The 21,815-nt window shown below is 46.8% G+C and overlaps 1 protein-coding gene and 1 pseudogene across 1 annotated transcript in view; one reads left to right on the forward strand and one right to left on the reverse strand.

Moving 5' to 3' along the window:
• Positions 1-21,815, reverse strand: part of CSF2RB (colony stimulating factor 2 receptor subunit beta) — a 231,819-nt gene that overhangs the window by 92,856 nt on the left and 117,148 nt on the right. The gene's annotated exons all lie outside the window — the stretch shown is intronic.
• LOC134957210 (cyclin-dependent kinase 5 activator 1-like) lies at positions 20,934-21,566 on the forward strand (annotated as a pseudogene).

A 21,815-nucleotide genomic window follows, 5' to 3' on the forward strand; every position in this document is an offset into this window, starting at 1 on the left:
GAACCGCTTTGTACCTGTGCGACGTGCCTGTACATTGCGGTGCATACGCATGCGCAGTTCTGACCTGATGGCAGCGCTGCAAAAAATGCTAGCGAGCGATCAGGTCTAAATTAGGTCCTATAAACACTGTGTTATGTGCACATTAAGTGGTATAAATGAAAATGTATGGAACATGAGTAATTAACATGAATTAAAAACAAATCATCACATTATAATGAAGTCCAGTAAACATGACACAATGGGAGTTGTAGTGCACAAAGGTCTTCCTAGACCAGTGGTCTCCAACCTTAATTGGGGTGTGAGCTACTCGAGAAAAATTAAACCTCCTGAGGAGCTACTAAAGTTTTTGGGAAAAAAAGCCGTACTTGAATGCTTGCTGGTGCACTCTCAGTGTTAAGACTGGACTCATGGGCAAAAAAAAAATTCTGGCGCCCCTCCCATTGCTATATTAAAAGTAAAGAATTAGCGCGCGCCTAGAGGGTGTGACCTCACTGCAAGAGGTGTGGCATTGCAGGAGGAGACTACCTTTTACCCCAATTTTGCAACCTGCACGCCAAGACATTGGCCACCACAGGAAAAAAAAAAATCCTGATTCATGCCCTTTACATTATTTGTCATTTTCCTCCTTATAGTAATGCCCCTTACACATTATGCCACACACGTAATGCCCGTGACGCATTATACCACACACAGTAATGCCACTTACACAATATGTCATACACCATAATGCCTGTTACACATAATGCCACACACCGCAGTGCTCCTGACACATTATTCCACATACCGTAATGCCCATGACATATTATGCCACACACCGCAATGCCCATGGCACATTATGCCACACACTGCAATGCCCGTGATACATTATGCCCCACACCATAATGCCTGACACATTATGCCACCTACTGCAATGCCCTCGATACATTATGCCACACACCGTAATGACCATTACACATTATGGCCCATAGTAAGGTTTCTAAGTAATTTTAAATTACCTGTTCGTTGTCAGGGGTCTCATGCTCGTTGCCAGGGGTTTCATGCTCTGGGTATCCTACTTGTTGCCAGGGATGTAAAGCTTGTTGCCAGGAATGTAATGGTCATTGCCAGGGGTTTCATGCTCTGGGTTCCATGCTTTTTGCCAGGGGTGTCATGCTCATTGCCAGGGGTTTTGTTGCCAGTGGTGTAATGTTCGTTGCCAGGGGTGTAATGCTCTGCGTGTTATGCTCGTTGCCAGGGGTCTTGTTGCCAGGGGTGTAATGCTCTGCGTGTCATGCTCGTTGCCAGGGGTCTTGTTGCCAGGGGTGTAATACTCTGTCTGTCATGCAGATGGGGGGGGGGGGGGGGGACCGCTCAGCGCCAGAGGTCCATATCCAGAGTGTGCAGCAGAGGAGTGTGACATTGGTGGCACTGCTGTCACTGAGAAGCCACCGGCACCACTGCTGCAGCATGACACATTTTTATTCAGGGGGCACAGCGGGACACTAGGACTAGCGGAGGGAGCCTCCTCCGATTCCAAACGCTGTGTGTGGGGTGTAAAGGAAGTACCGGGAGCGCCAGAGCTAAGCGTTCCCCGGCACTTCCGGGTATCTATATCGCTGTGGTGCATGACAGGTGCTGGAGGTCAAGTATGACCTCTAGCGTCAGTCTCCTCCGCGGCGGAGGAGTACTAGGGTCCGGACGGCGAGAGTCAATTACGGACTCCCACAGAAGTCACTAGACAGATCCGCACATGACATTCCACCATGCACTGGGCTCAGCCACCAAGCATCCCTGGGACGGAACTTGTTATAAAATGTTGACAGTCACATATCAAAGTAAACTCTAAGAGTATCTACTATATAAAAGCGAAAATCTGTCGTTCTGTCTTTCTATACAAATCAACAGTTTACAAGCGACGATGGTGAAATTTGACATACGAGCGTATTAAAACACGGCGGAGGCAACTAAAACAATTAGAAATCCCTAGTACGCATAGGGGGCAGACAGCAGCACAGAGTATACCAGGAGACAGCATAACTCCGGAATTGCTGGAGCAGTGTACTCAAAACTTGGTACACATATGACTTACACTCTGGGAACAAACACTGTAAGGGTAACACACCACTAGCACCTCTAGGCAGGCCCGGCGACAGGGGGGTCAAAGGGGACACCTGTACCGGGCCCCAAAGGTCAGAGGGGCCCCAAGCATCAGGGACACAAAAAAACGGAGCCGCAGCACCTGTTGATGATTTCTAAACGGACTGCTCCACTCGGCCGCTAATTAACTTTAATTAATAACCAAACTGCAAACATCCCTTCCCCCGTTACAGTCTCACTTGGTCCAGTCCCGGTGTGATGATGCTGACGTCATTACGCTGTGATGCACCGGCCGTTCCCCGTCACTTGCTGCTGCCGCACAGCACCATGCCCAGCGCTGCAGTGTTATCCCGAGCTCTAACTACTCATACTCCTTTCAACAGTGCTGCTCCTCGGTGGCAAGCAGTACTAGTACAGAGAAGGATGATGCGGTGCTGTGTAGAGTGTACATAATAACACTGTAATCGGAGGGGCATTATTTTTGCCAGGCAGGTTGCTGTGTGACTTATGATGCTGCTACATGTGGCTATAACTCGGTGCACACTATGGCCTATGTAACACACAAACTGACTAGGACAGAACCGAGTATATCAGATCATTGTAATGGAAGGGGAATTATTATTATCAGGCAAGTTGCTGTGTGACTTGTGGTGCAGCTACATGTGAGTATAACTTGGTGCACACTATGCACCAAGTTATACCCACAGGTAGCAGCACTACAAGTCACACAACTACCTGCCTGGTAAAAATATGAATAATAATTATGCCCAGTCCATTACAGTGATCTGATATACTCTGATTACAGTGTTATTATGTATACTGTACACAGTACCATGCCCTTATCTGTGCTAGTACTGCTTGGTGCCACCGAGGAGCAGCACTGTTGAAAGGAGCAACAACAGTCACGGCACTTCCACCTGTCTGGCAGCAGGACCCAGGCACAGCGGAGCGAGCCACTGTAGTGACGGCACCAACACCTGTATTGCAGCACGATCCCAACACAGCGGACCCCCGCATAGCATGGAAACTGTGCATTCCATCGGGCACAGTTCATTACTGAGGGGAGCCTCTGGAATGAGCACATCTACCTGAGGGCAGTCAGACTGTCCCACAGAGAGCATGCAAGTGAGATCTGCAGTGCTGAACCATCTCTTCGGGGTACGAGAAGACGTCTGTAGGGTAGGATAGGCCAAATTTTCTTTTAAAGACCCTGCACATTCTTTGGTACACATTATACATTTTTATAAAACATTTTTTATATATTATATACAAACACATTAATATACATCTTAAAAACAGATTTTATATATGATCTATAGCTCCACCTTATACTGTATGTACATGCAGAAGAGGGATGTTTGGAGGAGGGGATGAGGAGGGGGGCTCGAGGGTGGTTATGGGCGGGGCCCAATAGAAATTAGTGTACCGGGCCCCAAGATTTCTGTTGCCGGCCCTGCCTCTAGGGGTGGGCCAGCAGCACACACTATATCAGGACATGCATGATATCTCAGTGATGACAGGGGTGCATGTGACAGGGTCAGTGACATGATGTGAGGAGGGGAATGGAGGCAGCAGGAAGTCACAGACTGAGAGTTGTATAGTGGGAAGAGCAGGGTCCATTGGGGGACCAGAAAGGGGTGCGGCCACTACACAAAGTGCATCAGGGAAGCAAGATATGCCTATATACTAGCATACCCTCCAGCTGTACCTTTTTGGCAGGTACAGTACCTTTTTTTATGGTCTGTACCGATTTTTGGCTCTCCATACTTCCATTGAAAGTATAGGAATTTCCTACTTTGTACCGATTATTATGTGTAAAATGTTGGAGGGTATGTACTAGATCTCCAATCAAAGTAAATTAACAAACTATCATTCTAATTTACCATCCTCATCCCGTACCAAAGCACGGGTATTCAGCTATCTACAATGTTATTTATACTGTGTGTTTAATATTTACATTTATTTTTGTAAACAGACATTCTTGAAATCCGGGGCAACACCGGGTACTCCAGCTAGTATATACTAAATCATCTGTCACAGTAGCAATATTCTGAGCATATTAGAAATCTCGCAACAGAACATTTATAGATGGAGTTTAAGATCATACATGTTAACATTCAACAATATGCTATGTCGGCATGCCCTCTTATGGAGTCTATGTAAGTCATTAGCAAAACCAAATGCTCCGTCTACATACAGTACAGCGCAGGCACAAGGTCGTCATGCAATAAGTGATATGCCGGCCAGACTCTTATACCTAAGTTTCCTTTTGATGCTTGTTCCAAATATTGTATCAATAACAATGACATTACTGTGAAGTGAAGGAGAGATGATTAGGATGGTCACCTGTAACACACATGCAATGTTTCTGTGACATGGAAAAACAATGGAAGAAATGTTATGGAGTCACCTTCATTGTTGTCCTAGTTGATAGGATAACCAGAAGAGTAGCTTTGGGTGGAGTGTCATGAGATGACATGAAAACAAAAAAGTTATGTACCCTCCAGATTCCGTTCTCAGCAGTCTGGCTGTCAGTACAATGGTGCCACGTGGGGCCACAGGACACAGCCACGCTCACTGTCCACTCAACCTCTTTCTAACACGTCCAGCGGGTGTGAACAAGTCGAGTGAATGTCATTACCTATTCCCTGTGAATGTCACCTTGCGGGCCCGCCTTACAGTTTTATATACGCTGGTATTGAATAATAAATTTCTAGTGCACCACAAAAAAGACAACTCTTATTTCTTCCCCTCTTTATACGCTCATGGGTTACACAGGTTCTGTGGCTGGTTAAACCAGGTGAAATGCAGACTTGAGGTCAGCCAGCCACAGAAACTGTATAATTCGTGAGTTTTCTGGTTTAATGGGACAGTATAGTTAGTATAGCTATCTCTCTCTCTCTCTCTCTCTCTCTATATATATATATATATATATATATATATACACACACACACACCACACACACCACACACACACCACACACATAACGGAAAATGATTAATTCGGCCTCTTAGATAAAGAGCTTTATTTCCTTATAAAATATAAGCGGTGATTTAGTCTAGAAATTCCTGTCACTTATGTTTTCCCTTTACCTATATACATAGGAGTGCGCACAGGGGGTGCCTGGTGCGCACAGGCACCCCCTAATGTTCGGCATCCCCCCGCACACACGCGCACGCCTGTTGCTGCTGCCGCCGATTCCCGTCTCAGTCTGATGCTGAACTTGAAGGGAGGAGAGTGCTGAGCGCGTCTCTCCTGCCCTCACTGTGTGTCCCCGTCTCCGGCAGTCATTTACAATGTCTCTCGGCTGTCAGCCAATCAGAGCTCGCGGACCAGCTCTTGATTGGCTGCCAGCCCGTGAGCTTTGATTGGCTCACAAGCCGGCGCCATATTTCAAATGTCCACCGGAGACAGACAGGGACTCGGTGAAGTGAGGCGCAGGAGAGACGCGCGCTGCGCTGTCCTCCCCTCAGCAGCAGAGATGGAAATCGGTGGCACTGGCAACAGAGGAGGGTGAGCACAAATGGGGGCATATGTATCTGGCACCGCTGGGGGCATTTGTGTATCTGGCACCGCTGGGGGCATTTGTGTATCTGGCACCGCTGGGGGCATTTGTGTATCTGGCATCGTTGGGACCAAGTGTGCACCGCTGGGGGCATATGTTTATATTGTTTTGAGTGCCAATAGGCAGTGCTAGACACGCCTAGTAGGTGGTGCCAAACATACTCCTCCGACGGTGCACCCCCTAATAAAATGTTCTGCGCACGCCTATGCCTATATATTGAGGCACTCTGTACAACATTGCCTTATACTTCATTTTCTACACTAGTCTCATTTTTTTAAAACTAGAATCTCATGTATATCCAGTTGTAATTGATGTAGAAAATGTATATGTAAGATAGCTGTAAATCTGTAGCTTTGCTGCTGGCTACTGTGACATCACACCTAGCCTGTGACATCACTAGCCCGTGACATCACAATGCTTCTTCCTATAACATTCTATCTACAGCTGCTGACGTTTCCAGTTTCCATGCAGGAAGACAGGTAGGAGGAGGTGAGTTCTACATAGCAGGGTATAATGGAGGGGGGTAAGGAAGACAGAGTGCATTATAGTCCGCTGAAAGGCGAGACAAGATAGACAGAACAGGGAATACAGGTACAAGGACATATAAATAGGGGAAGCGCAGGAAGGAAAGACATATGTAGGAATAAAAATGTAGTGTTACAGGAATAAAGAGGGCAGTATGGAGGATAAGCACACATACAGGGGATGCAGATAACCTGGGTCTCTATGAGGCAGGATCGTGGCTTTGGGATGAAAAAGTTAATAAAATAGATAAATGAGATATTGATAACTTTAAAAGTATCTTGTTTGGTTTAAGGAAAATTGGGAAACTGGTTGACTCAGACATTTTATTGTACTTAAACTAGTACTATACTTAATGATGTGTTTTTTAGATCTACTGGCAAAGAGATTTGCAGAGTGTCGGGTGACCGGCAAAGAGATCTGCAAAGTGTCAGTTGAAGACGACGGGAGGAGTCGCAGAGGTAACAACGGCTGGAGTATAACCTGCAGGAGGTAAGTTACCATACTCTCTCTGCACATGTTACATCTGCCCCACCTGCAGTGCACATGGTTTTGTCCATTAGAGAACAAATTTGCTGCTGCAATCAGGTCTGAATTAGGCCCAGTGTATGATACTAACATGATCCTAGCACTAGGGAAGATAAAACCTGTAGCAGATAACTTGGGTCTCTATGAGAAAGGATCTTGGGTTTTGGATAAAAAGTCAATAAAATAGATAAATTGTAATAAAATGTAGTAGTATAATTATACACATTGTATGTCTGACCAGGAAATTCTGGTAATTTAGATCATCATTTGGCAAAGTTCTGGCAAAGAGATTTGCAGAGTGTCGGGTGACCGGCAAAGAGATCTGCAAAGTGTCAGTTGAAGACGACGGGAGGGATCGCAGAGGAATTAGTGACTGGAGAATAGCGTGCAGGAGGTAAGTTACCATACTTGTGTAATTGTGTGTGTGGTGGGGGGTATTGAGAGCACAGTACAAAACATAGGGTCTATGGTGGGGGAGAGCGGACAATACAAAACATGCAGAAGGGGCAACCTGGTATAGCACATACAGATGGTGTGGGGGCACAATACAAAAACATAGAAATTGTGGCATACTCTATAGGACATATAGAGGAAGGACATACACTTTTGTGGGTTGCGAGATGTAGTACATATTGTAATACAGAAAACCAGGAAGGGTGGGGAGAGCATGATACAGAACATAGAGATCGGGGGAAGAACAATACAGATCGGGGGAGATAGTGAAATGTCTGACATTTACAGTATATCAATGAACTGGGGACAGGTGTACAAAGCCTGGGAGAGTGATACAGTGGAGAGAGATAAGCTAACAACCAATCAGCTCCTAGGTGTAATTTTTCAAACACAGCCTGTAACATGGCAGTTAGGAGCTGATTGGCTGGTTCTTTACCTCTCTCCACTGTATCACTCTGCAGGGCTTAATACATCTCCCCCATAGAATGTGTCTAGGAGACTTGCTCAGCCTACGACTGCTCAGACTCACGATGCAATTGTGAATGGCAAGATTGCAGCAGCAATCGCTTCAACAACCACAACTGAATCAGGCACACAATTACACCATTATATTTTACTATTTTATCACATTTAACAACTAAGGAGTCAGTTTAATTAGGTGCGAGTTTGTCTTACAACAGCCGCACTTTCCGGTAGCCCCATAGGCTGAATCTGGCCACAAAGGTTGTGAGTTTGGATACTGTTGAAACGTCGCAGCAATGGTAACTCGTACCTAATTGGATTGACCCCTAAATGTTAGCAATTTATAGCTTTTATTATTTACTGGTCAAATTTCTTTTCTGAAGGTCCCCACTAATTACTATAAGAGAGAACTTATCACCCCAATGTGTGTATTGTATAAAAACAATGGGCCCTTTGGGATAATTGTCCTTATTTTATGTATTTTCCATGTCCTCAGTAGTTAGAGTAACATATTTACATAGAGAGATTTTTCTCTCTACACAACCACACCACTGTTTGCAGTTTGTCTCTCTGCTTGTTCATCCACTAACAATGATTTTTCATCTCTTCCTCTTCGTCTACACGCAGTGGGTGATCCCTGAATAGCTGCCCTGGGAGGAGAGCTGCGGACACATGCTCCAAATGTTATATTTATATATGCATTACCTATTAGGAGATGCGGTGAAGATGCCGGCTGTCAGGTTTACGGCAGTCAGAATACTGACTCTGGGATCCCGACACTCTTCAGAATCCCGACGTTGGAACTCCGAATGGGCAAGTATACCGACGCCCGTATCCCCACAATCATAAGTTTAGGGCTGGGCAAGGGGGGTCATGTTTAGACATCAGGCACGGGGGGGGGGGGGGGATTAGGCTGCGGGGGAGGGAGGGTTAGGTTTATGCGTCAGGCGGAGGGTTAGGGTTAGGCTGCAGGTGGGGGGAGGTTAGGGTTAGGCTGCAGATAGGGTGGGTTAGGCACCCTCGGGGGTGGTTAGGCTGCGTGGGAGGGAGGGTTAGGTATAGGCATCAGGCGGGAGGGTTAGGTTTAGGCGTTAGGCAGGGGGGTTAAGTTTAGGCTGCGGGTGGGGGGAGCTTAGGGTTAGGCACCCCCGGGGGTGGTTATGCTGCGGGGGAGGAAGGGTTAGGTTTAGGCGGGGGGATTATGTTTAGGAGTCAGGCGGGGGGGTAAAGTTTAGGCTGTGGTTGGGGGGAGGTTAGGGATAGGCTGCGGGTAGGGTGGGTTAGGGTTAGGCACCCCTGGGGGTGGTTAGGCTGCTGGGGAGGAAGGGTTAGGTTTAGGCATCAGGCAGGGGGTTAAGTTTAGGCATCAGGTGCTGGGTTAGGTTTAGGCTGTGTGTGGGGTGGGTTAGCATTAGGCTGCGGGTAGGGTGGGTTAGGGTTAGGCACCCCCGGGAGTGGTTAGGCTGCGAGGAAGGGAGGGTTAGGTTTTGGCAGCAGGGACATAGGGGAGGGGGGGGGTTAGGCTGTGGGAGAGGGAGGGTTAGGTTTAGGCAGCAGGGATGGAGGTTAGGATTAGGCACCTTTGTGGGAGGGTTAGGCACAAAGGGGGAGGTTAGGATTAGACTGCGGACAGGCAGGGTTAGGGGGTTAGGGAAAGGGAGAGGGTTAGGCATGAGGTGGAGGGGTTAGGGTTAGGCTGTGGGTGGGGGGAGGATAGGGTTAGGCTGCGGGTAGGGTGGGTTAGGGTTAAGGACACCCAGGGGTGGTTAGGCTGTGAGGGAGGGAGGATTAGGTTTAGGCATCAGGTGGGGAGATTAGGTTTAGGCGTCAGGCGTTGGGTTAGGTTTAGGCTGTGGGTGGGGGAAGGTTAGGGTTAGGCAGCGGGTAGAGTTGGTTAGGGTTAGGCACCCCCAGGGGTGGTTAGGCTGCGGGGAAGGGAAGGATAGGTTTAGGCATCAGACGGGGGGTTAGGATTAGGCTGCAGTCAGGGGAAGTTAGGGTTAGGCTGTGGGTAGGGTGGGCTTAGGCACCCCCAGGAGTGATTAGGCTGCGGGGAAGGAAGGGTTAGGTTTAGGCAGCAGGGATGGAGGTTAGGATTAGGGACCTCCGCGGGAGGGATAGGCACAAAGGGGGGGGGGGGTTAGGGTTAGACTGCGGACAGGCAGGGTTAGGGGGGTGGGGAGAACACCCCTTACTCACCCTTGTCATCTTTTCTGTACTGGGATCCTGGCATCGGTATGACAACCACCGGGATCCCATGCGCTGGGATAGCATACTGACCCCTCTATTAGTACACCTCTTAATGCCCAGAGGGAAGGGCGATCCCGAGGCCATGGTTCCCCAGAGGTTTCCCCCCAAGGGGGTTTTCCTCTCCTGAGTGCTGAAGGATGACTCTTTGTGAGTCCAGAGGTGTAGCTTTTATGCCATAATGAGTACCAATCTCATGCCCCTCCCTGCAATGTATGAGAAGTAAAATTATTGCTAATGCGATCACTTTACTTCTGGGTTTAGACCCCGGCTGCGCTAGTTCACATGTGCAATCATCAGACTGCGTTTTGGTGGCTGCTTTTGTGTTCGAAATAGGAGGAACGCAATAGATATCTCACATATCCATTGCAGTCCCCAATACATACATTCAGGGGCTGGTTAATATTTGTGGGCAGCCCCCAAAACCGACTGTTTTTGGAGATGTCTTGCAAATATTATTTATTAAATATTCCAATTAATAAACTTTTTATATTTTAACATAAACTAAAAAATGTTTTATGTATTCATTGACTGAATCTCCCGTCTTTACTCAATGCTAATTTCACAGGGTCCGCAAATTATTACTAATATGACTGTTAAGGTGTATACACACGGTGAGATTTTTTCTTGAGATTTTGACTATATAGTCAAAATCGCAAGAAAAGTTAGTGCAAATCGCAAGGTGAAAGTCACCTTGCGATGCCGATGCGCGGCCCTGCCAGGTCGGCATCGCAAGAAAAGATAGACTGTGCAGGCAAGTCAATCCTTGCTAGATCGGTGTACTATCTAGTTCATCTCACATGTCAATGACATCTCACATAAGCCAAAATCTCACATAAGCCAAAATCGTAAGCACACATAGTCCATATCTCAAGAAAAGTTAGTCAAAATCTGTCCTATCTGGGCTCCGGGGAGTTCAAGGGAAATTGCAAGTAAAAATCGAACATAGCAAGGATCTCACCGTGTGTACACACCCTTACTCTACTGTCCTGCTGATGCTCCTGGCCTGCTGTATAGCAGCCAGACATATATTTTGTATCAAGCCTTGGAGAGAGATAAAGTGCAGATGTCCAAACCACCCAATCATCTTCTGTCACTTATCTAGCACAATACATGAAATGATACCTGTAGTTAGAAGTTTCATTTGATTTGGGCAAATACTCAACTTTATCTCCCTCCACGGCTTGATACATCTCCCGGAAAATATCATGTCTTCCTTTCACTTAATTAACAAGTTAAATTAATTAATTGTCTTGGAAACAGGGTAAGAAATTCACAGTATAAGATAATGTTATAAAGGCTTGTCAATACCTCCTGGTACATTTACATTGATTTATCATTCACATTTCTTCCATGCCCGACAGGGGCAGATTGGGAACATAAAGTGGCCCTGGAAATATATGAAAAGTGGCCTCGTGTAGGTTGGAGTAAGTCAGCTATAAGCGGAGCCCAACACAAATTGAGCTTAAGCAAACTGTTAGCATTACCCACAGTGGTAGTAAGCAAGGCTAATGCAGCATGGTAGGCAGTCACAGCACCAGCACTAGGATTGTGTCACAGGAGGTGGAGATCACACTGATGGGTGAGGCATTGCACTGGTAGGCAGTCACAGCACCAGCAGGAGGATCCTGTCGCAGGAGGTGGAGATCACACCAGTAGGTGAGGTATTGCACTGGTAGGCAGTCACAGCACCAGCAGTAGGATCGTGTCACAGAAGGTGGAGATCACACCAGTAGGTGAGGTATTGCACTGGTAGGCAGTCACAGCACCAGCAGTAGGATCGTGTCACAGAAGGTGGAGATCACACCAGTAGGTGAGGCATTGCACTGGTAGGCAGTCACGTCACCTGCAGGAGAATCATGTCACAGGAGGTGGAGATCACACCAGTAGGTGAGGCATTGTACTGGTAGGCAGTCACAGCACCAGCAGGAGGATCATGTCACAGGAGGTGGAGATCACACCAGTAGGTGAAGCATTGCACTGGTAGGCAGCCACAGCACCAGCAGGAGGATCCTGTCACAGGAGGTGGAGATCACACCAGTAGGTGAAGCATTGCACTGGTAGGCAGCCACAGCACCAGCAGGATGGTCTTGTCACAGGAGGTGGAAATCACACCAGTAGATGAGGCATTGTACTAGTAGGCAGTCACAGCACCAGCAGGAGGATCGTGTCACAGGAGGTGGAGATCACAACAGGTGAGGCATTGTACTGGTAGGCAGTCACAGCACCAGCAGGAGGATCGTGTCACAGGAGATGGAGATCACACCAGTAGATGAGGCATTGTACTGGTAGGCAGTCACAGCACCAGCAGGAGGATCTTGTCACAGGAGGTGGAGATCACACCAGTAGGTGAGGCATTGCACTGGTAGGCAGTCACAGCACCAGCAGGAGAATCATGTCACAGGAGGTGGAAATCACACCAGTAGGTGAGGCATTGTACTGGTAGGCAGTCACAGCACCAACAGGAGGATCGTGTCAAAGGAGGTGGAGATCCCACCAGTAGGTGAGGCATTACACTGGTAGGCAGTCACAGCAGGAGGATCGTGTCACAGGAGGTGGAGATCACACCAGTAGGTGAGGCATTGCACTGGTAGGCAGTCACAGCACCAGCAGGAGAATCATGTCACAGGAGGTGGAAATCACACCAGTAGGTGAGGCATTGTACTGGTAGGCAGTCACAGCACCAACAGGAGGATCGTGTCAAAGGAGGTGGAGATCCCACCAGTAGGTGAGGCATTACACTGGTAGGCAGTCACAGCAGGAGGATCGTGTCACAGGAGGTGGAGATCACACCAGTAGGTGAGGCATTGCACTGGTAGGCAGTCACAGTACCTATGGTAGCTACACCCCTATATATAACACATGTAACTGTGACAGGGAAGGTGGCCTCTCTCAGCTCTGGGCCACATAGTAGCTGGCTGTACCCCTGTGGGCCAGTCCGACCCTGCTTAGATATTTGTAAGGCTATTCATATGCCTATCCCAAGCATGCTTAAATTGCTCTACTGTCTTAGCCTCAACTACCTCTGAGGGGAGGCTATTCCATTTATCCACTTTTGTGAAGTAATTTTTCATTACCCCTAAATCTACCTCCCATCAAGTCTGCCCTTAGATAGACAGATATAAAATAAATAGATACATATCAGATAGATAGATAGATAGATAGATAGATAGATAGATAGATAGATAGATAGATAGATGTGAGAGATACTGTAGGTACATTATATATGAGATAGACACATTAGATAGGGGGGTATGTGACCCGGGCGCGGTAATGGATAGGGCGCTGGGATCCTGCACTGTTTCATTCGTTATGCATTGTATTCACAGCGCTCACCATGGCAACAGTCATCCCCGCCCCTGCATGACGGCCCAGGAAACTCGCGTCGGGTCATGTGATCGGGTCATCTGACCGGAAGCGCTGAGTCCGGAAGCCGGGCAGCGGCGTCGAATGGACGGCTGGAGGCGCGCTTGGTAAGTCTATTTAAATGTTTGTTTTTGCACTTTGTCACTTGTGTGTCCTGAACACGGGGGCTTGTACCCCGAAACGTCGATTAAAGCTACACTTGAAAGTTTTCACGATTTAACTACAGCCTCCTGAGTGCTGCCCTTCTTCTTCCTTGTATGTATACACAGACTTTTAAGCCTGTCGGGAGGGCACCAGAGCAGGAGCCTTGCTCACATAGCCCACAGGGGAGTGCCAGACATCTTATCATACTGTGTGTGTTTTACTGGGGTCTGCTTGTCAGAGGGACATTATGGAGCATATTATCTCTCCCTCTCCTTTCTTCCATATCTCTCTCCCCCTCTCCTCTGTTAATGAGGGGTATTACTGTGCTTTGTAATGAGAACAAGGTTGGTATAGTTTTGAATCTTCTTATTGTTGTTGTTTTTTTATTCTATTTATTCTATGTTATTGTATTTTTTACCTATTTACTTTTATTAATTAATTAATTTATAATTTTTTTTTATTATTACTATATATATATATATATATTTATTGTGTGTGTGTGTGTGTGTGTGTGTGTGTGTGTGTGTGTGTGCGCTAAATTACCGCCTTGCCCCGGGTGCCATAAATCCTAGTTTCGGCCCTGCACAGTGGGTCAGACAAATGTCATAAGGATACATATGAAAAGGTAACATTCGGAAATATAAGTGAGTCTGTGGTCAAGAACCATATCTTGTACAGATAAGAAATAATACTGACCATAAACAAAGCGTGTATGGAGACTTCAGAACCCATCGGTCTAAAGTCCAACATATGGTAGACCCACACATACATAGTACAGAATGACAATTGAAAAATAAAGTTTTGAAATTAAAAAAAATTAAAAATATTGAATTAAAGACCATACCCGAGCTCGCCTGCTATCATCCCCTCCGCTGCCTCCAGAGCTCAAAGATAGCATACCAATCTAAAGCACAATCGGCGGATCCCTCGCAACCGTTCTAGTCCTAAACCATTCCATGTTAGACAAGGAGTCATGGAGCTGTAATCGAACCGTCACCGATAAAGTTGCAACATAACTCTCCCATACCTCAAAAAATCTCTGTACCTTACTATCTTTCTCCAGTAAAATTCCTATCCATTCCATTCTGAAGAGATAACATAATTTGGCCTTGAATAGTGATAGCGAAGGTGGCTCTCTAGCAATCCACACTTGCAGAATAGCCTTCCTGGCTGCTATACTAACTGCCAGCAGCAGCTTTTTACTACCCTTAGAAAGACGCTGTTTGGGTGAAAATTACCGAAAAGCGCCCATTTCGGAGACAACCCCAAATAATTCACTAAACTGGCCACCGAGTAATTTCGTTTATCAATCCAGAACTTTCAGATTATAGGACAGGCTCATAGACAATGATAGAGGTCCGCTTGGGGAGCACCACATTTCCAACATGCATGCGTGTCAGCAAGTCCTATCAAGTGCCTTCTGTGAGGCGACAGATAAGTTCTGTGCAAAATGTTCGGAGACATTTCTTTGTATCTAGAAGAGGGAAACAATTTACTTGCCTTTACATGAGCCGCTAGCAGATCAGTTATGTCAACCCCAGGGAGACAATCCTTCCAAGACATTATACCTCCCTGCCCCGTAGAATAGTCTAGAGCATTACGAAAGTGATCATATGCATACGAAATTACCTTTAACGCAGCAGAGTGAACGGGTCCCTACTGCGCAAGCGCCGGCGCTGTAGTGCACCGGCGCATGCCAGACGGCCGAAGGCCATAGCAGGGATACAATCGCCTCTGCCTGATTGACAGGCAGAGGCGATCGCTGGGCGGGAGGGGGCGGAATGGCAGCGTTTGGCCGCCGTTTCATGGGTTTGGTCCAGCCAACGCAGGCGTGGCCAGACCGAATGGGGGGCGTGCCGCAGCGGCTGCGTGACGTCACACGCAGCCGCTGCGGGCCGGGGAGTGATGAGTAGCTCCAGGCCAGCGCGCTAAAGCTGCGCTGGCCGGGAGCTACTCTTGACGTCCAAAGGCATCGCCGCTGTGCGATGCCTTTGCACTTCTGCGAGGGGGGGCCGGACTGACATGCGGGGTGGGCTAGCCCTGTGCTGGGCATCCCCCCGCATGTCAGGGAAGAAGATTGTAGCTGTGCTAAATTTAGCACAGCTACGATCAACTCGGAATGACCTCCATAGTGTTGGGCTAAAAGAAAGGCCACAGGATAGGCCAACAAAACTGGGTATTTATTGGTGGCCTCCTGGAACGTGAGCGGCCTCCCACCCCGCAAATCTACCAAGTGACCAACACTGGAAACACCCCCCTGATGCCAGATATTAAATGGGTGATGCGCCCTACCCTATTGAAAATCAGGATTAGCTATGAACGGAAGATGTAATGATTTGTGGGCATTCAGATTGAGTTTATGCCGCATATCCATCCACAACTTCTTAATGTTCCACAGTAGTGGATTTTTTCTCAACTCGTCGGACACCTCTTGAGTGTGTAGGTGTAGAAACGGGACTAGGTCTCCCCCTTGTAGAAGTTCCCTATCCAGATCTGTATTTGTGTAATTCGTGTAATTGCACAACCAGTCGTGTAAATATTAGAGATGAGCGGGTTCGGTTTCTCTGAATCCGAACCCGCCCGAACTTCATGGTTTTTTTCACGGGTCCGAGCAGACTCGGATCCTCCCGCCTTGCTCGGTTAACCCGAGCGCGCCCGAACGTCATCATGACGCTGTCGGATTCTCGCGAGACTCGGATTCTATATAAGGAGCCGCGCGTCGCCGCCATTTTCACACGTGCATTGAGATTGATAGGGAGAGGACGTGGCTGGCGTCCTCTCCATTTAGATTATAAGAGAGAGAGATTTACTGGAGCTTAGGACTAGGAGGAGTACTGTAGAAGTGTAGAGAGTGCAGAGAGTTTACTAGTGAGTGACCACCAGACAGTGCAGTTTATTTAATATATCCGTTCTCTGCCTGAAAAAAGCGATACACACAGTGACTCAGTCACATACCATATCTGTGTGCACTGCTCAGGCTCAGCCCAGTGTGCTGCATCATCTATATATATTATATATCTGTCTGACTGCTCAGCTCACACAGCTTATAATTGTGGGGGAGACTGGGGAGCACTGCAGTGCCAGTTATAGGTTATAGCAGGAGCCAGGAGTACATAATATTATATAGTGAGTGACCACCAGACAGTGCAGTTTATTTAATATATCCGTTCTCTGCCTGAAAAAAGCGATACACACAGTGACTCAGTCACATACCATATCTGTGTGCACTGCTCAGGCTCAGCCCAGTGTGCTGCATCATCTATATATATTATATATCTGTCTGACTGCTCAGCTCACACAGCTTATAATTGTGGGGGAGACTGGGGAGCACTGCAGTGCCAGTTATAGGTTATAGCAGGAGCCAGGAGTACATAATATTATATTAAAATTAAACAGTGCACACTTTTGCTGCAGGAGTGCCACTGCCAGTGTGACTGACCAGTGACCTGACCACACTGACCACCAGTATAGTTAGTAGTATACTTATATTGTGATTGCCTGAAAAAGTTAAACACTCGTCGTGTGACTTCACTTGTGTGTTGTTGTTTTTTTTATTCTATAAAAATAAAACTCATTCTGCTGACAGACAGTGTCCAGCAGGTCCGTCATTATATAATATATAATATATACCTGTCCGGCTGCAGTAGTGATATATATATATTTTTTATATCATTTATCATCCAGTCGCAGCAGACACAGTACGGTAGTTCACGGCTGTGGCTACCTCTGTGTCTGCACTCGGCAGGCAGTCCGTCCATAATTGTATACCACCTAACCGTGGTTTTTTTTTCTTCTTTATACATACATACTACTACGACATCTCTTTATCAACCAGTCTATATTAGCAGCAGACACAGTACAGTACGGTAGTTCACGGCTGTGGCTACCTCTGTGTCTGCACTCGGCAGGCAGTCCGTCCATAATTGTATACCACCTAACCGTGGTTTTTTTTTCTTTCTTCTTTATACATACATAGTTACATAGACATCTCTTTATCAACCAGTCTATATTAGCAGCAGACACAGTACAGTACGGTAGTTCACGGCTGTGGCTACATCTGTGTCTGCACTCGGCAGGCAGTCCGTCCATAATTGTATACCACCTAACCGTGGTTTTTTTTTTCTTTCTTCTTTATACATACATAGTTACATAGACATCTCTTTATCAACCAGTCTATATTAGCAGCAGACACAGTACAGTACGGTAGTTCACGGCTGTGGCTACCTCTGTGTCTGCACTCGGCAGGCAGTCCGTCCATAATTGTATACCACCTAACCGTGGTTTTTTTTTCTTTCTTCTTTATACATACATAGTTACATAGACATCTCTTTATCAACCAGTCTATATTAGCAGCAGACACAGTACAGTACGGTAGTTCACGGCTGTGGCTACCTCTGTGTCTGCACTCGGCAGGCAGTCCGTCCATAATTGTATACCACCTAACCGTGTTTTTTTTTTCTTTCTTCTTTATACATACATAGTTACATAGACATCTCTTTATCAACCAGTCTATATTAGCAGCAGACACAGTACAGTACGGTAGTTCACGGCTGTGGCTACCTCTGTGTCTGCACTCGGCAGGCAGTCCATAATTGTATACTAGTATCCATCTCCATTGTTTACCTGAGGTGCCTTTTAGTTGTGCCTATTAAAATATGGAGAACAAAAATGTTGAGGTTCCAAAATTAGGGAAAGATCAAGATCCACTTCCACCTCGTGCTGAAGCTGCTGCCACTAGTCATGGCCGAGACGATGAAATGCCAGCAACGTCGTCTGCCAAGGCCGATGCCCAATGTCATAGTACAGAGCATGTCAAATCCAAAACACCAAATATCAGAAAAAAAAGGACTCCAAAACCTAAAATAAAATTGTCGGAGGAGAAGCGTAAACTTGCCAATATGCCATTTACGACACGGAGTGGCAAGGAACGGCTGAGGCCCTGGCCTATGTTCATGGCTAGTGGTTCAGCTTCACATGAGGATGGAAGCACTCAGCCTCTCGCTAGAAAAATGAAAAGACTCAAGCTGGCAAAAGCAGCACAGCAAAGAACTGGGCATTCTTCGAAATCCCAAATCCACAAGGAGAGTCCAATTGTGTCGGTTGCGATGCCTGACCTTCCCAACACTGGACGTGAAGATAATCTGTGAGGAGGGGGATGTACACGGTGATATATCGGAGGGTGATGATGAGGTGGACATCTTGCCTCTGTAGAGCCAGTTTGTGCAAGGAGAGATTAATTGCTTCTTTTTTGGGGGGGGTCCAAACCAACCCGTCATATCAGTCACAGTCGTGTGGCAGACCCTGTCACTGAAATGATGGGTTGGTTAAAGTGTGCATGTCCTGTTTTGTTTATACAACATAAGGGTGGGTGGGAGGGCCCAAGGACAATTCCATCTTGCACCTCTTTTTTCTTTTCTTTTTCTTTGCATCATGTGCTGATTGGGGAGGGTTTTTTGGAAGGGACATCCTGCGTGACACTGCAGTGCCACTCCTAAATGGGCCCGGTGTTTGTGTCGGCCACTAGGGTCGCTAATCTTACTCACACAGTCAGCTACCTCATTGCGCCTCTTTTTTTCTTTGCGTCATGTGCTGTTTGGGGAGGGTTTTTTGGAAGGGACATCCTGCGTGACACTGCAGTGCCACTCCTAGATGGGCCCGGTGTTTGTGTCGGCCACTAGGGTCGCTAATCTTACTCACACAGCTACCTCATTGCGCCTCTTTTTTTCTTTGCGTCATGTGCTGTTTGGGGAGGGTTTTTTGGAAGGGCCATCCTGCGTGACACTGCAGTGCCACTCCTAGATGGGCCCGGTGTTTGTGTCGGCCACTAGGGTCGCTAATCTTACTCACACAGCTACCTCATTGCGCCTCTTTTTTTCTTTGCGTCATGTGCTGTTTGGGGAGGGTTTTTTGGAAGGGACATCCTGCGTGACACTGCAGTGCCACTCCTAGATGGGCCCGGTGTTTGTGTCGGCCACTAGGGTCGCTTATCTTACTCACACAGCGACCTCGGTGCAAATTTTAGGACTAAAAATAATATTGTGAGGTGTGAGGTATTCAGAATAGACTGAAAATGAGTGTAAATTATGGTTTTTGAGGTTAATAATACTTTGGGATCAAAATGACCCCCAAATTCTATGATTTAAGCTGTTTTTTAGTGTTTTTTGAAAAAAACACCCGAATCCAAAACACACCCGAATCCGACAAAAAAAATTCGGTGAGGTTTTGCCAAAACGCGTTCGAACCCAAAACACGGCCGCGGAACCGAACCCAAAACCAAAACACAAAACCCGAAAAATTTCAGGCGCTCATCTCTAGTAAATATCGCAATTGGGCAGCTTGGGAGTACCAAAGGACATTGGCAAAGTTAATACCCCCATTCCCTGTAGTCTGCTGTAACTTAATTAATGCTATACATGGCCTCTTGCCTTGCCAAATAAATTTTCGAAAGATTTAATTAATACATTGAACATCTTTTGGCAAAAGCATATGTGGCATGGCTTGGATAAAGTATATCAGGCGGGGAAATTATATCATTTTAAGTAAGCTAGCCCACCCCATATATGACAGAGGCATAGATTTTCAGGTTTCAAGTTCTGCTTCCATTTTTTGAATGACAGAGGTAAAATTTAGGGTATATATTCGCTCTGGTCTTCTCGATATTTGTATCCCCAGATAAGTTCATTGATCCGAACTCCATTGTAGTGGTAGTCCCCCCACTCCGTCTCTCAAAAAAGTACCACCCCGCAGCCTAAGTGCCACCGACTTTGACCAGTTAACATTGAAACCTGAAACATGTCCATACACCTGCAATATATTAAATATGTGAGTCAAGGAGGTCTCCGGATCCAAGACATACACTAAAAGGTCATCCGCAAAAGCCGTGAGTTTGAGTTCCCTGCGACCTATTTGAATACCATGAAACTGAGTGTTTTTTTAACAGTAAACGATGGAGGGGATCTATGGCCAAGATAAACAGCAGGGGAGATAAGGGGCAGCCCTGTCGTGTGCCAGGATGCATAATAACGGGGCTACTAGTAAAGCCATTAAGTAATAAGTTAGTGGAAGGGGAATCATAAAAATAACGGATGATATTTATAAAATCCTGATGGAAGTGTCTACGTTGTAAGACCCTGAAAAGATGGGGCCAAAGTACTGTATCGAAGGCCTTAGTAGTGTCCAAACTTAGGAGTATATTTTTGGATTGGGGCGATTGAGCAGAGGCTATAACCGCAGCAACAGCAGCCTGAATTCCTTTAACTGAGTGTGTGTTGTGAACAAAGCCAAGCTGGTGCTTAGTTAAAGTGTGGGGAAGGATCGTCTGTAGCTGATCTGCTAAGATTTTAGTAAATAATTTTATATCAGTCTTGCACATATTTTGTTTGCAGGTTCCGCAGATCGAGAACAAGATGTTAAGTAAGAATGTGGAACAGTTTCCCATTCTTGTGCTGCCGCAAGGCAAGCCTTCCAGATGAAGAGTCATCAACTGGGGCCCATCGCCCTGCTGTCCAGGGCAGCGGGGCCAGAAGATCTGGTGAGAGACAATCACTCCTCTGGCACTTTAGATGCTTTATGACTAAACAGAGACAACCCAAAGCTGGCCAAACAGATGTCACCCACCTCATCAGTGAGAGCCTAAAGAGTTCCCTGTCGTGTGTTGACATATCAAACTTCACCCAGGCCACAGACAATACCTTTGCTAAGAGGTCTGCATCTCCAAAATGCCAGATGGTGCAGGCAACCACCAGCGAGCTGCTGAGCAATCTTTGGGAGTTCTTATGCCGGCGGTGTGACAAGCTGAAGAATCTGTCACCTACAAACATCATTGCATGGATGACAAGTATAGACCAGCTTCTCTCTGGATGGGGACAGCTAGAAGGCTTTCTTACCCCAGCCAATGTCGTGTTTCTATACATGCTCTGCCGAGAGGTAATTACATCAGAGCTGGACAGTGAGCAAGGACTATAAGCACATCTTTCAACATGCCTGTACCTAGCTTTCACATACATGGGCAGTGAGACCTCCTACCCACTGAGGTCTTTCCTAGTCAAAAGCTCGAAGGAGGCCTTTTGGAGCCGTTGCCTCTCAGTGATTGACCAGATGAGCTGAAAGATGCTGCGCATCAATGTCGACCATGAGTATTTCACCCAGCTCTTTAATGATCTCAGAGCTGAGGGTGGATAGAACGACACAAATATGGCTTAGGATAGTATACATCTGTCACACATCGGGGTACCAGACCCCATCATCTAACCCCTGGGGAGCAGCCTCATGTTCATTGGCGCTTCTTTTGGCCGCCGGAGACATGCCAGAGCAGTCGGAGTATGGATGACGCCACCTTGGCCTACATCACCTGACTTTAAACCAGCTATGGAAGTTAACTCATTGCCAGAACATCTCCTGCTATCTTGCTATCAGCTCCAGGCCCCGCATCATACACCACAAGCTCCATCA

Source organism: Pseudophryne corroboree, chromosome 9, assembly GCF_028390025.1.
Source record: "Pseudophryne corroboree isolate aPseCor3 chromosome 9, aPseCor3.hap2, whole genome shotgun sequence".
In the NCBI taxonomy this organism is placed as follows: Eukaryota; Metazoa; Chordata; class Amphibia; order Anura; family Myobatrachidae; genus Pseudophryne; species Pseudophryne corroboree.